This window comes from Ambystoma mexicanum, chromosome 13, assembly GCF_040938575.1.
Source record: "Ambystoma mexicanum isolate Mex_15411 chromosome 13, UKY_AmexF1_1, whole genome shotgun sequence".
Taxonomy (NCBI): Eukaryota; Metazoa; Chordata; class Amphibia; order Caudata; family Ambystomatidae; genus Ambystoma; species Ambystoma mexicanum.
Genome location: NC_090938.1, coordinates 340782002 through 340799558, shown reverse-complemented (window position 1 = coordinate 340799558; position 17557 = coordinate 340782002). Strand labels below are relative to the sequence as shown.

The 17557-nt window shown below is 44.0% G+C and overlaps 1 protein-coding gene across 5 annotated transcripts in view; it reads right to left on the bottom strand.

Annotated features, from left to right (window-relative positions):
• Window positions 1-17557, bottom strand: part of HAUS4 (HAUS augmin like complex subunit 4) — an 845169-nt gene that overhangs the window by 789844 nt on the left and 37768 nt on the right. Inside the window, exon 3 of one of the 5 annotated variants that reach the window (XM_069633842.1) lies at window positions 2688-2840. The exons of the other annotated variants lie outside the window; for them this stretch is intronic. The gene's annotated coding sequence lies outside the window, so the exon portion shown is untranslated. The remainder of the gene's footprint in view (window positions 1-2687; window positions 2841-17557) is intronic. 5 annotated transcript variants of the gene reach the window in all.

Sequence of the window (17557 nt, the reverse complement as noted above, 5' to 3'; positions counted from 1 at the left end):
AAGAGGACCAGAGGCTGAACAAGGGAGATCCATGGTTCAAGCCCGAACGAGGGAGACCAAGTGAGAATATTGTGATAAAAAGGGGGGTCTCAGCCTGAAGAGGGAGACACACGAACATTGAAAGTGATAACTTGTGCATGTGAAAATCCTGATGGGAATGGAACATTGAGACTTTGTTACGACAAACCCTCTGCAGTAAGACTTATTATAAAGAGGCTTTGGTAGAAGGCCCGGATGTCTATGCTTTGAACTGTACCCTTGTGGCCGAGAAGCCAGAGCGCGTGCAAAGCTCGAACGTGCTGCCTTGCCCCGTGCTGAAAACGTGGGGAAGGGAAGCCTACTGCTCAACAGTCCTGATGTATTTCTGGAACACTTTTCTTTTTAAATACAACATTGTCCCACACCCTTTTGTATTTAGAAGTAAGGATTGGCAATAGGTTTAGGAGTATAGGCCGTTTTATTTGACAGAGGCTTGAATAGGACTGCGTTATTATTTGATTGTCGTAGCTTGCTCCCGCTCTTAGCTTTAGGTTTAGATAGGTGTCCAACCAACCCATTTGAAGTTCAATAATCACTTGCCTCGGTCTTCACTGTTTGATACCATGACTTCCTTACACCCAAGACCTCGTACCACCTAACACTACACACCAACCACCTACAGAAGGCCAACACCACCATATCCAGGAACACATTAACAGAGCCTTGACCTCAGACGTATTTACAACAAGGCCTACTAGGCCAAGGCCGGCAAATTGCCAAAGGAGCAGCATTTTATTGCAGTTTATTTTATTTCTCAAGAGTAATTTTGAGTTGTTAGTCATTCCACTCTGACAGTTAAAATCTTTATTGTCGAAACGTGTATATATACTTGTATTGTTAGGGTCAATTGTTTAAAAAATAAAAAAAAAGGAAACGCATACCAAACCCAGTGTGCTTTAGGTAGTGATTCAGTCATACAACTCTCACAGACATACGACAGATATAAAACTCTTCGGGCATTCTTATCTTGTGTGGGCCAAGCGACCCTCCTGTGCCTGCTTTGTAAAATTATTTGTTTATTTTAAACTTGCCTCCATTTCTTATGTCCAGACCCGACATGAGTCCCCTGCAGCACCGGACACCCTCGCCCTCCCGCCTCCCAGACGTCCCCCAGGCCCTGATTGGGCATAATAGCAAACATGGCTGGTGTAGTGTCCAGCGCCTCCCAGCACGCTCCAACACCTGAAAGCACCCCTCCCACATCCCAGACCCCTTCCCGACTAGTAACTCCCCTATTTAAATAGTCCTTCCCAGGGCAGCCCCTGCGGCAAAGGGCCCCAAGGCAAAGCGCGGCTCCGACATTGGCGGCTCCAAGATGTGTCTGCAGGTGTCCGCAAAGGAAGCCAACTGACACCAACAAAACTAAGTGTGGCATTGGTGGGGTGTAGAGCAATTACTCTACTCCAGAAAGCCCTTGCCACTCTACCTAACCTCTCCATAACGTAGACTGCCATAGATTTACAACATGCATACTTGGAGAGATTTTTTACCACCAGCCTAAATCCAGTCTTGGCTGGACTGTAAATGTTGCATTGCATTTCATACTAACATTCTGGCCAATGTTAACTAATGCCACACCTATAGGGAACGGTCAGGATTAGCCTGCGTCACCTTTAAACAGGTAAAATAATGTTAGCATGTGCCACACTTGGATGGAATTCTTAACCTTGGCCTGCGTCGCATCTAGATAGAAATGTGAATGTTAGCATGCGCCACACTTAAATGAAACTGTGAATGATAAGTACAACACTTGAATGGAATCGTGACCACTAGCCTGCCTCACATCTAGACAGAATATTGAAATTAGCAAGCGACCACACTCCGATGGAATAGTGAATGATAGCAAGGATCACATCTAGAAATAATTGCAAGGACAGCAATCCACTAACAATTTCATCCCTCTGCATACACCCCTCAAACTATAACCAAACAACCACAAAACGCAGCAATCCGCACAAACCTCACTACAGAGCAACAAAACAGACCGCACATAGACTTGCACAACAGCACACGATGACTACCGACTGTAAAACACCCCAAGCCCAGCAAACGGACCCACCGACTGCCATCACCACATCACTGCCATCTTGCACTTTTCCAGCTTATTCCCACTAACCCACCCCCCTCACCCTCCCTCTTTCAGAGCCGCCAGAGGACCACTCTGGTGGTGATAGTGCGCGGTACAAATATCCTTTAACATCAACATTCCCAAAATGCTCTTTAATATGCAAAACAGCCAAAACCTCATTGGTTTTATTGGTGCCACTTCACATTATCTTTGGAGTTCTTTCTAATCAATACACACATACAGTGTTAAACAAATATTAGTAATTTTTTTAACCGTTGCAAAAATGATGCTTCGCCTTCAGAAAAGTAACGGTTAAAAATGATGCATCATTTTATAGTATTAAACTCATGCCTATGCTCAAGTCAAGTACAGAGGTCCCACAGGTGGCACTAAAATGATGTTCAGAAGCCCTACATTTCAGAAGTCTGTGGCCGCCCAAATGATGAAAGCATGAAATAGATCATAGAGAAGTTAAAATGGCATACAGTAAATCTGAATGCGCAAAAGCATCAAGAAACCTGTGCAAGGATACCCAAAGGCACATTAGGGCAACAACAAACTCTGTTCCAAAGGCACTTACTGTTTCACAGCTGCAAAGGTGTCCCTTGAAGATATCAACTCAGCCATCTTTACATAAGCTGCTCAGTGCTAAGCAGGCAAATGGCATCCCTGCTGGGTTTATCGTGTGTCTTTGATGACATTCTGCTGCACGCTCAGACTACCAGGGGAACCACTGCAAAGTATGTCACACAATGCATAACTCTGATGCTTATAAGTAATCTTTACATTAATTATATTTTAAATACAATGTAGGACTTTAACTGTGAAAACTGTACTTAAAACCGACAGCACGACATCTATATCTATACCCACACATCTCAAAATGTTCCTATGTATTGTACAGCTCAACCAACTCTACGGAGTTAACATTTTAAATTACCTTAAACGCAAGTTGGCAAGACCCATAGCCTAAACCACACCCATAAAGGTAATATTGTGCTGGAACGCCGGACCAATTACCCAATTTTACTGTTGGAGTGTGGGGTATTTTGAACAATAGCACAAACAGCAATGATGTAAACAGTACATACCACTTAATTGGTTATTAAAGGTGCCTGCATTGTGCAGATACAAGGAACGCTGTTGCTTCCCACACATAAATGTTCAAGATCATCATTATCCATTACTCCATCATGAGAATGCACAGCCAAAGACTCCAAGAACCTTCTCCAACTTTCTTTGCTCTATTGAGATGTTTATGCCAAGGCTGAGTTTACCAAATTATTGTGATTTTGCCATATTTTAATGGCGTTCCAGCCCAAGGGACTGCAGGAGGTAAATTGCCTTATTTCCATTTTCCCTTGCCAACATCAGAGCTGTAACCACAAGGAGGTGGAGTTCTTTTTCTTCAACATTTTTTTTATAAGATGTGCCTGTACCACTTAAATGTATTTCATATGTAAACTCATCATTTGACAAGACCAGATGTAGACATTTAGTTATGTTGCATTAGTATTACAGACCAGTCTAGGTCCTTCTCAGAGTGACAGCAATTTGTGAGAGAAACCAGATATTAGCATTGAAACCAAAATTCCTCATTCAAACCTTCTCTCAGTTGTGTCCAGTTGGCAGACAGCTTATATTATATTCTTATCACTTCCATTTAAGATTAATTTCGGACTTAACCGAAAGTAGGCCATTAGCAGTAACAATTACCTCTATATACACTCACCTGTAGAACACACTGCCTTCTCCAAATCTTGGGCAGCAGAGATCTGAAAACACTATTTCAACTAACAGAACATAGAAGATGACAGACTTGAATTAATAAAAGGAGGAAGCAATAACTTTCTAATCCCTGCAACCTTAAAACGTCCTTATAATATTATGGAGCCAAAATGGCGGACAACATGGGGGTGAAGGGGCGTAGTTTGGACAACGCAGAGTTTGCTGAAGGTGCGGAATATAGTGAAGGTGCAGAGTCCGGCAGAGGTGGAGTAAAGTTGGGGGGGGGGGCATGCACTTATTTGGGCCTAGGGCAGCAGAAAGCCTAAATACGCCACTGGTCCCGACTAAGCTCTCCTCTTTAGACCTGTCACGCTCTCCCACATAAGTGGCTAACCAGACCCAAAGAGCTGTAGTCTATCAGAACTTGGACTCTTCCCCATGAATAACATAGTCCCAAGTTTCTTCCACCAAACCCATGTATAGCAGATTGCCACTCAGGAACGGGGTACTTCCGACCATAAACACCTCAGGTTTTACATCTGCATTTCCCATTGTCCCGCTAATGAACCCCACCCACCTTTTTCTCTTACAGAGCCAAGCGCAGCAAGGCCACAAATAGTGGCAGTCAGGCACTATACAAGAGCAATTACATGTCTCAACTGCCCGCCCTGTGAACACTGGAGTACCCCAATGAGCTTGCCTCTCTGCTCTCCTGTTCAACCTCTATATGACTACTCTACCTGGAATCATTTGCATGTACAACATCTCCCGTTACAACTACGCTGACCATACCCAAATTATCCCAAGAACTCCCAAGTCAGGCACAGACCCCCTCCCCGACCATGAAACTGGTCTCTGCGATATCGATCAATGGATGACAATAAAACACCTCCTTCTGAACCCTGCTGAAACAGAAATCATGTGCGGCAATACTGCCCTTCTGCAAACCTCCAAGTAGAAGCTGGATAACCTTACCCAGCTAAGTCTGGTGCTCTCACGTATGCTCAACAAAACTGAGCTGTAGATTTATGCACATTTTTTTTTGCACTTTTTTAAAATGCAAATTTTTTTTAACTCTATATAGTTAGGTTTCACACTTCACAGTAAGAAATTAGAACCGAGTTCTGTTTGCCATAGAACATTTTCTTTAATAGGTGACCTTAAGTGTAACAATCTCCTGTATAGTTATACTCCGAAGCATTTCCTGGAACATAACACAGTCAGCAGTATTGGCCTATGCATTTCAGAATATACTTCCTTCCTCAGGGCCTTAACAATTGATATATTCAATAAGTGACATAAATAATGGCCAAAGTTGGACACAGCCATTTATGTAAAGTTTATACACAATACATAGTGCAAATAATTCCAATATGTACCATAAGCGTATGGGTGGTGGTGGTCAGTCATAATTTAAAAACATTTTTTTTAAAGAATTTCGAAACAATATCGAAAAAAAATATCGATTTTTTTATTATTATATATTTATTTTGGGGGGTCCGGGAATAAAAAAAAAAAATGGGTAAAAAAAAAAATTTGTTTTCGAAATTATCACTATAAACCATGGGTGGGACAATCAGGTGTTTACAAAGAAAAAAGGGGGGGGCAAACAAAATGAGGCACATTTGTTAGTAATATGACCCACTAAGTACTTTATGCAAATGTGAAAAGATTCAAAGGAAAAGAAGATTGTGGTGTATCTCATGACTGAGTCCCGTAGTGCTTGTGTTCATGGTCTAATGCTGGTTCAACAGAAGTTCGGGGCTGTAAGACATCGCGGATATGTTAAAAAATGTTTGAACGGAACTCGTGCCTTATGATATGTGAACACATTACTAAGTGTGTTTGCAATAAATATAGCATTAGAAATGCTTACCTGAACGCGTGTGCGTTCACACTGAAGTGCTGCGAGCCACGGCTGTGTGGAAAACCAATGTTTGGATGGTTGCTTAGGAGATCCCGCGAGGCGTCACGGAGCGTCAGCGCCCACGCTCCAGCGCCTCGCATCCCCATGGAGACGGGGATACGGGAGAAGCGGATCCGCATGAACGTGTTAAAAAAAATGCACGTTATGCAATGTTGGAAATATATTGCCACTAAAAGAACTAAAAAAAAAAAAAAAAAAGGTATAGTTCAAAGGGAGCACGTTTAGCAAAAATGCGCAAGTGTGTGGCGTTTGTATAAGGAAAGTGTCATGTGCATATGCATGTCAATGTAAATGTGCGGAAAGATAGTAAATAAAGCGACATTGTGCACGGCACAACACCAAAAATTGACCCAAACGCGATGAGTAACCAAATAGGTATGTATGCACCCGTGTTGTACTGAGAATTGAAGAAAAAAGTAAAAACTGCCCTTCTACCACATCTGCTCCCATGGCCCACCTCCACCCCCCTCCGACTCCATAAAAAACCTAGGCTGCACTATGGAATCGGGCCTGAGCCTCTCCCGTCAGATCAACGTGTCAAAATCCTGTCACTACCACCTCAAACTTCTCAGACGCATTTTTCCCTACCTTTCCTACCCTAACAGACTTTGGGCAGTTATGTCTATTGTGTTCTCAAGACTGGACTATGCCAACTCCCTATACCTAGGAGCCCCCACATACCATCTCAACAAACTACAAAGAGCTCAAAACTCTGCTGCAAAACTGCCCCTTCCCCTAGGCCCAAGAGACCACATCTCACCCGCTCTCCGAACCCTCCACTGGCTCTCAGTCGGACAAAGGGCCACCTTCAAGACCCTATGCATCACTCACCCCCCCCCACAAGACAGGCCCAATATACCTACAGGATAAGATTAAACCATACCCCCCTCTTCCCGCACCCTAAGATCAAGCACTGCCCTCCGTCTAGTGATTCCATCCTCTAACTCTGTCAGAATCGGAGGATCTGCCTTCTCAACCTTGGCCCCAACTATGTGGAACTCGCCCATTATATTCGACACACCCATGACTATATGACGTTCCACAAAGCTCTAAAAATATGTCTTTCCAAAAGCAACCTCGTTCTTCTGAAGCAATTGAACCATAGCAACCTGATGACTAATGCTCAATGAGATCCCAAACAATGTCATCATTGAATACGCTTATTAATTCCCTAAGAAGCAACCGCATGCCTGAAATGCAGAATATCGATCTCCCTAGATCATAATTCCAAACTCTCCTCCCATATCACTATGCTTACTCTATCCTCTGCACCACCACTCACAGAGTGTATAGACCCCTTGATCAATTAGGCCTAGCTGCTCACATACGAACATTACCCCACGAACACCTCATCACTCTAATAAAACGCAGCTATACCCCATGACAAACCGGCCGAACTGCCCACATAGGCGTCCGACAGGCCTAAAGCAGCCAGAACCCAGTCTAGGTGTTCACCCGCCCGAATGCACACATTCAACCACTATCAATACATCACACCTAGTGTTAGGATGCAGCTTCCACCAGGCAATTACATCAGCTACACACATCTGGTGCACCCAAGCACCCTACGATAACCTACTCTCTCAACTGACCTGGACTACGGTCCCCAAGGGCGTTCAACCTACCAGCGCTTTGAGGTCATACCAACGGCGCTTTGAGGTCATACCAATGATAGAGCGCTATATAAATGCTAAATGACATATTATATGGGGAGGACTTGAATGTATGTCATTTTTTCAAAGCAATTCCTCAGAGAAAAGCTGGGGGCAAGGGGAGTGGAGGCGAATTGTCGGTTTGTTAAATACTGGGACAAGGAAGAAAGGACATGGGGGAATATACTACCAGTTTGCGTCGCAGAAAATATCTATGTCGGACAATCCTAGAACAACACGAAATTGACAATCCCTACATACAGTTAGTAAATCCTAATGTACTCCCAGTTTGAAAACCCTAGTATATTACTAAATTGCACTATTCCATAATGCCAGTATGTTCGGGGTACAAGATCGCTGTATAATGAACGCTCCAACAGCCAGTATATGCTCTAAAATTACCAGTACACAAAAGTATGCATAATCCCACTTAACAGATAAAGAATCACAAAATAATACCAGGTTAGGTTAGCACACCCCACTGTATTCCAATTTTCATAATTTCAACTCCAAAATGAAAACTAAACCCTGCTTTAAAGATACAAAACATGTACACGCCGCATTAAACATCTTCTTTAAATCCTAGTTGGTTAAACGAAACCAGAACTAGAAAGTTAGTATAAAGTAACTTGGATGGATGTTGCGATGTATTTCTGAACCCTTTCTCGAACACACAGAAGTTAGAGAGCGGCGTCAGTAGTATTGCTTAACGGTGCAGAGAGTGCATCCTCCTGGGGGCTCTCTGCAATAAACTTAATGTTCCCCATAAGATCCGGTTTAGTTATTTAAAGAGCACCACACAACAATTGGCGACGAGGAAAGAGTCCCCAGAAACAGCCCGACCCTGCGTGCATCCAGCAAGGGCATCAATCAAAGAATCTCTGCATTCTAGACCCCCGACAAGCCACAGGAACACTACCTAGCAGGTACCAGTGGGGAGAAATAAAAAGAGACAGTCACTAATATAAACGTGATCAAGAGGGAAAAGACATACCACAATAAGGAAGCAGTAAGCATCTTTCAAAAACAGCGCGGAACTCGCATACAACCCCTCACCCTACATCAGAGTAAAGGACCACAGAAAACGTCGCTGGCGTAACAGCCATTTGCCGGTCCACAAAGTATTGCCCTAGCAACACAACAAGATCCCTGAACCATCCCTCCAACGTTACGTTTCTGCAAGGGAAATACATACAAATAAAGCAAATCGGCAGCGCCACCTACTGGGAGCACAGACATTACACAAACGAAAAGGCGAACTATAAAAAAAAAAAGGAAGTTGTTCACACGGCACGTGCCATCAGCAAAGGCGCAACACTTTATATACAAGGGAATTTTTTATAACAAACGCTGGAAAGCCATAGACAATTACTCTTAAAGATTAAAGCCTGCATCAAACATACATTGGATAAATAGAAACACAGCCATGCAAAAGACCCCTGCCCCATCATGCCCTTTCTTGGCAATCCCGGGATATCTCACCACCCCCTGGGAACAATGGGTGGACACGGTATGAAAGGGAGATGTTGTATTGTAAGTCTTGTATTGTCACTGGCCAGGAGTGCATGCCATTGGAATGTTGATGCATGAATGATGAGCAGCTCATGAGACTGTTGTGTGGGTCTGTGAGAGTGCTCCATGAATGGCAGTTGGGTGCCTGAGCTGGGTGTGCAAGGATGGCCGGTGGGTCTTTCGGGCTATATAATTACCTGTCCCTGTCCAGTCTACTGTACATACTAGGATAAACTGGTTCCTGTGCAACTGTAGATATGTATAATAAAGATGACCTGGACAAAACCTCAAGGCTCCACAGCTGGTCTGTGTATGGATGTTTAGAGCCCAACTATGACAACATCTTCTATTTATAACACCTTCCAAGTATATATTGAGAGCAATTGGTGGCACGAAGTTCAATGAGGACTTGAAGGAGGCCACTTTTGTTAGGTTAGGTTATAGAATTTGTATTGCGCACCACTGACCCGGGGTCTTAAGAGCACCGACAGAAACAACAAATAGGACAGTTACCAGGCGATGATCATGCTTCAGCTAAACAAGTATGTTTTAAATATATTACTGAAAATTAGTGGAGATGATTCCTCCCTTACGTTAACAGGACTAGAGTTCCAGGTCTGAGTTCCAGGTCTGGGGAGCAATCATAAAAAAGCTAATTCCTTGACTTGTGTAAATTTGCAGGCTGGAATTTTGAGTTGGGCAGTATTATTAGATCTTAAGTTATGGGAGTTCTGTACCTCTACCAGAACTTTTTAAATATGTTGGTGCTGTGTTCTTAAGACATCCATGAGTGATTAATAGGAGACGGAAGGTGATTCTGGATTAGGAGATGGAAGGTGATTCTGGATTAGGAGACGGAAGGGGATTCTGGATTTCATAGGAAGCCAGTGAAGAGACCTCCTTGCCTCAGAGACATGGTCTCTCTTCCCCAAATCCATAATGTTCCTGACAGCATTATTCTGTACGACTTGCATTAATCCCCGTCACAGGCAACCCACCAACAGACTACTACAGTAGTCGAGTCTGGCTCCCATCAGGGCTCTTGCCAAAGTTGCACTGTTTTCTCTTGAGATGTACGGGCGCGCATGAGCCAAAAGCTTAATATAATATGAGGTGGAGGATACCAAGTTCCCGACTTGTGCCTTCAAATTAAGAGTTTGATCGAAATATACCCCTAGGGTCTTTACTTTGCGCTTTATTTTGATCTCACATACATCTATCAACATAAATGCATAATCCCTCTCCATTTTCTGGATTTTATGTGCCTACCAACATCAATTCAGTTTTATTGGTATTAAGTGCAAGCCCGTTGCAACCCATCCATTTTTTTTAATAATTCCATCTATTCTGTTAATTGTATGCATATCCTCTTTCAAGTTACACGTTAGGGGGATGACATTGCGTGTCGTCAGCGTAAATTGTAAACTCAATCCTGTTGCTATCCAAATAGTCAAGGAAAGGAATGGTAAAAATATAAAAAACTGGGGAAAGGCAAGCACCCTGTGGTACACCTTGCAGAGGTTCAGTCGGCTTCAACTCTGCCATGGAGCTGCTTACCCTACATTGGTGCTTACTCAGGAAACATTTATCCCACTGAGCTGCCGATTTCGAAAACCAAGCCACCTCCTCCAACCTGGAGGCCAACAATGCATGATCAACCAGGTCGAAGGCAGCGGAGAGATCCAGCAGCATAAGCATTGTTGTCTGTCCTTTATCCATGTGACTAAGCAGCCTAAACTCGAGATCCAATAATGCTGTCTCAGTCCCATGGTTCTCTCTGAACCCAGACTGCCACTTGTTAAACTGTTTAGGGGCTGAAGCGCTCAGGATTTTTCACAATTTACCTGACCAAATCAATGTTGATGAGGGGTCAGGTGAATCTGCCAGTACCAGCAGCAATAGATGTTATGAGAGTGCCCTCCACAAGTTATCCAGACATTTTGGGAATAAAACCAATTTAGTACTTGAGAGATATCACTTGGAAACAAAATAAAGGGGAATCAGTTGATGCTTATATGGCAGTGTTAAGGGGTTTGATATCTATGTGCAAGTTCACATGTGTAGCGGAGGAGTATTTAAGAGATCAACTAGTGTTAGACACAGCACATCCTCACATATAACAGACTATGGCAAGCAAAATACCCTACATTAGAACAGGCGATGAAGATAGCAAGAACTATGGAGTTGGGAGAAAGATGCATGAGGGTTGTACAAAGTAAATAAGATGCTAATGAAATCAAAAGTATACAAACAGAAAAAGATGAGAATAGGGAAGAAGCGTTAGTGGCTCTAATAAGAAAGATGTCCAAAAGCAAATTCAAAAATGAAACCCAGGAGAGCGAGCGAGAGACATTTAACAGCATGCAAGGTCGATGCTACAACTGTGGTTGAGGCAGACACATTAATGCTGATGGGGACTGCCCAGCTCTCTCGGCTGAATGCTTCAGATGTGGCAACATTGGACATTTTGGAAAGGTTTGTAGGAATGGCAGAGGAGGAGGAAGCATGAGTTTGTATTCAAATAATAGAATGCATGAGGAAACCAATCACCTCACAGGTACAAGCATTCAAGCTCTTGAAATTGGTGGCCCAAGCAGCTTGTCGTCTATTGGGAGTGATGAACAAGAGGACATTCAAATTTTAACAATCAATCCAATTGGAAGAAAAGGCCCATGGGTATACATGAGCATAAACAAAGTACCGATGCAAGTAATGGTGGATACAGGATCGCCGTATACCATTATAGATATGACAACTTTTATTAAAGAACTAAATGGCTGCTGTGAGTCATTAATGACCACCAATGTTAGAGCCACATGATATGGCAAGAGTTCCATCAATATTATTGGTTGCAAGTGGGTTCATCAAGTTTTGAAGGAAGAGAGACTTACTGTAAGTTGTATGTGGCAGAAAATGGTTCTTCAGTAGCGGGCTGGTGGGAACAAGCAGCACTACAAATAAAAATACATCCTGGATAAAGTTTTCCCATACTAAGTTTATCAACTGAAAGTTATGACACAAATGAAGGTTTGGCTAAGAGTTTTCTTCAAGTATTTAATGACAGCATAGGGATGGTAAAGGGTTTCAAACACAGAATTGTTTTGAAGAAAGGAGCCAAACCGGTGGCACATAAGGTGAGAAACATCCCAATCGGTACAAACGACGCATTACAGAAAGAAATGATGAAATTGTGTGAACAAAACATTATTGAGCCTATAGAATGTTCCGAGTGGCTATCCCCAATAGTAATTGTGCAGAAACCAGACAATTCCATAAGAATGTGTGTCGATTTATGGGATTTGAATGCCAATATATGGATTGACAGGCATCGATTACCTAATATTGGAGAGATGTTGACATCCATGAAACCTGCCAAATATTTTTCGACCCTTGATCTATCGTCAGCATACCATCAGGTAGTTCTGGATGAAGAATCAAAACATTTAACATTTGTTACACCGTTGGGAGCCTTAAGGTGGAGAAGGCCTTTTGGTTTGGCATCAGCTGCAGCATTTTTCCAAAGACTTATGCAACAACTTCTTGGAGGATTAGAGGCTGTATACTAGTCTCAGGGCGATATCTTTATTGCGGCCATGACCGAAGAAGAACACAACACCAAACTTTTAGGTGTATTACAAGTCATACAGGAGAGAGGCCTCACCTTAAAGATTGATAAGTGCAAAATCAAGATGAAAGAAGTAACATTTTTTAGGCCACATCATAAATTCAGAGGGGGATCAGCCCAAAGAGAAGTCTGGTGGAAACCATAATCAAACATGCCTGCTCTGTCAAACAAGGACCAGTTGCGTAGTTTCTTGGGTCTAGCTGAATACTATTCAAAGTTTATACCGCACTTCACAGATAAAACCATGCACATGAGAGCTCATGAAAAAATAAAAAAAATTTGAAAAATTAAAAGAGTAAGATTCATATAAACAGAAGCATGCCAAGGGGAACTAAAGAGTATTAAGAAGAAAATTAAGAAGAAAATTAACAATGCGCCGACAATAAAAATATTCAATTGTACAGCCGTAACATAATTTCAGTTGACGCCAGTAATGTTGGTTTGGAATAAATTCAGGAAGGCAAAACAGTACCAATTGCCTTCGCCTCACGAGTTTTTAAAGGTGCAGAATGAAACTATTCTACTATAGGAAAAGGAGCCCTTGGAGTAAGGTAGATTCTAGAAAATTTTAGAGGCTTGATTTGTGGTCTTCCTATTGTGCTAAAGACGGATCACACACCGTTGATTCATGTGTTAAATTCCTAGAGCCCACATTTAGTATCTCCCAGGATTTGCAGATGGATTTTAGATGTCATGCAATTCAATGTGAAAGTTGAGTATACACTTGGCAAGTCTAATATAGCGGCAGATTGTTTCTCTAGACTGCCTTGGGATGATGGTGAACAAGAGGTGGTGTGTGCTGGCGAGATGGATATAGGATGCATTATTGCACACATTGAGTCAAGTATAAGGAGAGAATAATGGGCCAGGGAATCTGCAGAGGATAAGGAGCAAAGTCTATTGCGCCAAGCGATATAAGAGGGATGGAACATGTTGACCACAGTTTTAAAGATTATATGCAGATTAAGGATGAGATTTCAGAGGATGTCACATGTGTGTTTAGGGGTGACCACATTATTCCACCGGTTTCATTATACAGATCTAGCACATGAGCGCCATCTGGGAAGGAATCTCAGAAAGAGGAGAGTGAGGGGAAAGTGGAAAGAAATAGAAGAGCTAGTCAAGAACTGTACGGCGTGTGCAGTAAGAGACAAGAGTAAGAAAATGAATGCCACACCCTTACAGCCGGTTGAGATTCCACGCATGGTATGGAAAAAAATTGGCCATTGATGTCACATGGCCTTTTGAAGCACTGGATGCTCAGAAGAGATATATATATTATTATATCTCTTCTGAGCATCCAGTGCTTCAAAAGGCCCTGTGACATAACATGCGGGCGCCCAGTAATCCCCATGTTCTGTCGGCTGTGTCCAACTGGGCGCACCGAAATGGGATCTGTGCCCAACCTGCATCGCACCTTGGCGCGTTATAAATGCCATATCATAACCGGCCGCCAAAACATCTTGCGCCAGAATAGGCGCGCCTAAGCGTCCTGTTCTGCGAAATGGAACTTGGGGGTTCTAGCAAAATCTACAAGAATCGTTCGCAGGGAACTGGCAACACTCTTTCGCTCTCGGTTGAAACTTTTGGCTGCATACGTCAAATCTCAGTAGTTGCTGCAGGAGAAACGTAACGTGTTATATACATGTGATGAAGCGTAGCTAGGTCTGTTGCTCTAATGAGAATTGCAAGTTTTCTTCTCTCTTCAAAGTTCTATCCGATCTGCCGAGGAGAGCGGGCCCGGCAACGGAAAGGCCGCAACAGCAGAGGACGGGACCAGAGTTGCATCGGGCCCGGGGAGCGCCTGGAGGGGGGGGGGGGTCCCCTCTTCTCCAGAGGTGTTGTGAGAGTGGGGGGCCCTATCTCTAAGGCATCAGGGGTCCGAGGTCAAGGTGTGCCCGGGTCTGAAGCTTGCTACCACCCCCCACCCCCCGGACGAAATATACCCTGCCCACACGCTGAAACACTGTGTGCTCAGGACTGATGCCTGCTCCCTCTGGTACAACACGGAGCCCGGCCGCACACTACAGTAAAGCACAGTACCCCTGCTGACTGGGAGGAAGCACCTCCATCAGACCCAAAAGGAGGACCAAGACCTGCAGCAATTGGGGGCAGTGACCCAGTCTGATCGGGAACAGCTTCTTGGGGAGGCGCAAATTGGGCCCTTATCCCGCAACCATATCCAAAAATAAAAGCAAGGTGAACAAAAGCGGACAGTCCGAGGGGGATGCCCCCAGCCCCATTATAGCCCTATGGGCAAACAGAGAAGCAGCTGAGGAACACAGGGCCACGCAAGGGGAAAGCTTGGAGCAGGAGCACACTGAGGCTTCGGAGGCATCTGCATCAATCTCACGTAAGGATCTGCGTGGGGAGCTGCTCTCACTTCAAGCGTCCTTGGGGAAAACCTTCCAAGAACAGTTTCAACTAAGGAGGTCGGACATCAATCAGGCAATGGCGGAAATCAAGCAGGAAGTGTGTCAGCTGGGGGAGAGAACGGACATAGTGGAAAAAGGCCTGCAGGAGGTAGGCAGGGAGGCTATGGAGAACATCGAAGCAATCGAGAGGCTCGACACGGCAACGCGGAACATGGAAATTAGAATGGAAGACATGGAAAACAGGTTTCAAAGGATCAACATCAGGCTGAAATTGTTGCCGGAATCGGTACAAGATAGGGACCTGAAGGAGACAGTTCAAGGGATATATGTAGAGCTATTGGGGGAGCCCTCTCCTGATCGGATTGAGTTGGACAGGATCCACAGAGTGGGATCCCTCAACAAGAATCCTAAGTCCAGGCCGCGGGACGTATTGGCCGCATTCACCAGATATGCTCAAAAACAAGCAGTTCTCAGGACCGCTAGACAAAAAGAGCCGATAACATTTAACGACCAACGTATTGAGTTGTACCAGGACCTGGCCAGCAGCACCCTGCTCAAGAGACAATGGGGCCCACTCACCTCGAAACTTAAAGAAAAGGGGATCAGATATAAGTGGACCTCCCCTTTTGGGCTCGTTTTTGAGTGGGCCGGTGTCAGGTACTGTCAGGATACAGTGGCATATTCTCAATTACATCGGGTCTGGGGAGATTTAGTATAGAAAGGTTTTGGGAAGTTATTATGGAGTTTAATTTTAAAACAGCCAATTTTGCCCTTAACATTCATTGCAGTCTATGGAGAATGCCCCAAGCCAAGATGGAGGTCCTCAGTCTAAATTCTAATTGGCTGGTGATTGTTTATAGGGAAGACAGTGAATATTCTAAACTGCCTTTCATCGTCTTTGCCCAGCTGAGAGGTCGTGTACTAAGCTGCTCCTGCTTAACTTGTTCAGGGGTTTCAAGTTTCAAGCAGTCGAGCGGCTTCTTTGGAAAGTAAACAGGAATCTTTACGGAGTTCGTTTTGGCACAGGACAGGAGTAAGATGTTTTCGAGTTGCCTAAGAAAATAAGTTTCCAAGACTCTTCACAAGATAAGTTCTTTTAAAACTCAAAACTCTTTTTCTAATGTCATTGTTGAAGAGTTAAATTGATTTTCAAGTTCATATGAAAACATTTATTAAGAACGGTAGTGCTGTCGTTTGTTTTGCTTTGCTACGCTACGTTTTTCTATCAAGCGCGTGGTTTTTATGTTAACAGAAGCCTGCGCGTGAACGTCTTTGCTTGAGAATCTAGCGCGAGCTCTTATGTGTCACGTGATACTATAGCGCGTGTGTTTTTTCTACCCGCGGTTGGTTTTCAGCGCGTGTGTGTTTACTCGCATCTTGGATAAAGCGCGTGTGTATTTTTCCCACGGGATGGACATTATTGCGTGTGCTTTTTATTCGCTCTTTGGATAAGCGCGTGTGGATTTTTCCCGCAGTTTAGACTTCAGCGCGTGTGCGTTTACTCGCTCCTTGGATAAGCGCGTGTGGATTTTTCCCGCGGTTTAGACTTCAGCGCGTGTGCGTTTACTCGCTCCTTGGATAAGCGCGTGTGGATTTTTCCCGAGGTTTAGACTTCAGCGCGTGTGCGTTTACTCGCTCCTTGTATAAGCGCGTGTGCATTTTTCCGCGGTTTGGTCTTCAGCGCGTGTACGTTCTACACTCAGTTTGGATTTTTATGCGTGTGCAAGATATTTCCACGTGAAATTTTTCGTCGCAAGTTTCAGGAACAGTTTAAAAGAAAAGACACTCTAAAAATAATAAGAAGAAATATAAGAACTTCCATTTACTTTTAATGAACTTAAAACTTTGTTCAAGCTTCTTGAGTTTTTAGAAGATGATCTGCAAAGTTAATTTCACATTCATGGACCTACTGAGAAGGCTGAATGATCTTTGAGATTCAAGTCAACTAGTAAGGAAGTCTAGTCAGCTTATCACTTCTCTGGGCATTCTGTAGAGAAGATCCAGGTATGGTTTTTACTTTATTTGGTAAAGGATATTGAGATTTAAGGTTAGTATAGTACTCAATGAATAACAAGGTGTATTATATGTTTATGTTTTACTACAGGTGAAGAACCAGCTAGTCTATAGCTTCCAGCCTGGTGTTTGTTAATTTTTCCCTTCCCCCTTTCCCCTGGAAGTGAGGTAAACTGAGCAGTTTCTAGTATCGGCTCAGAGTGCCACATTTTGGGTGGATTGTCGGGGGCTCAGCAGCTTCCGCAGACACCAGGATCTCAGCCTGACAGCCGGTTCCCAGAAACGAATAACCACGATGCAAGAGGGGGCAGACATTCTCCAAATTGATCTAGAGCGGGACCTGAATGAGGGTCGGAGTGCGACTGGCCCGAGCGGTTCGCCTGAGGCGGGAGGGTGTGTGCGATCCAGGCCATGGGAATGGTCGGTGGTAGGCGAGGGGAAGAGGAGGAGACCCGCACGGCGGAGGCCCCCGGAAAAGGGGGGGAATGGAGCCAGCAGAGGTGGAGAGTCTCGGGGGCAAGGAAAACTGACTTGGGGTCCGGACAGTTCAAGGGGGGGGGGGGTGGACAAAAAGGCTGTTTCTAATCACAAGGAGGAGAGAAGGAGCTACGAGCAAAC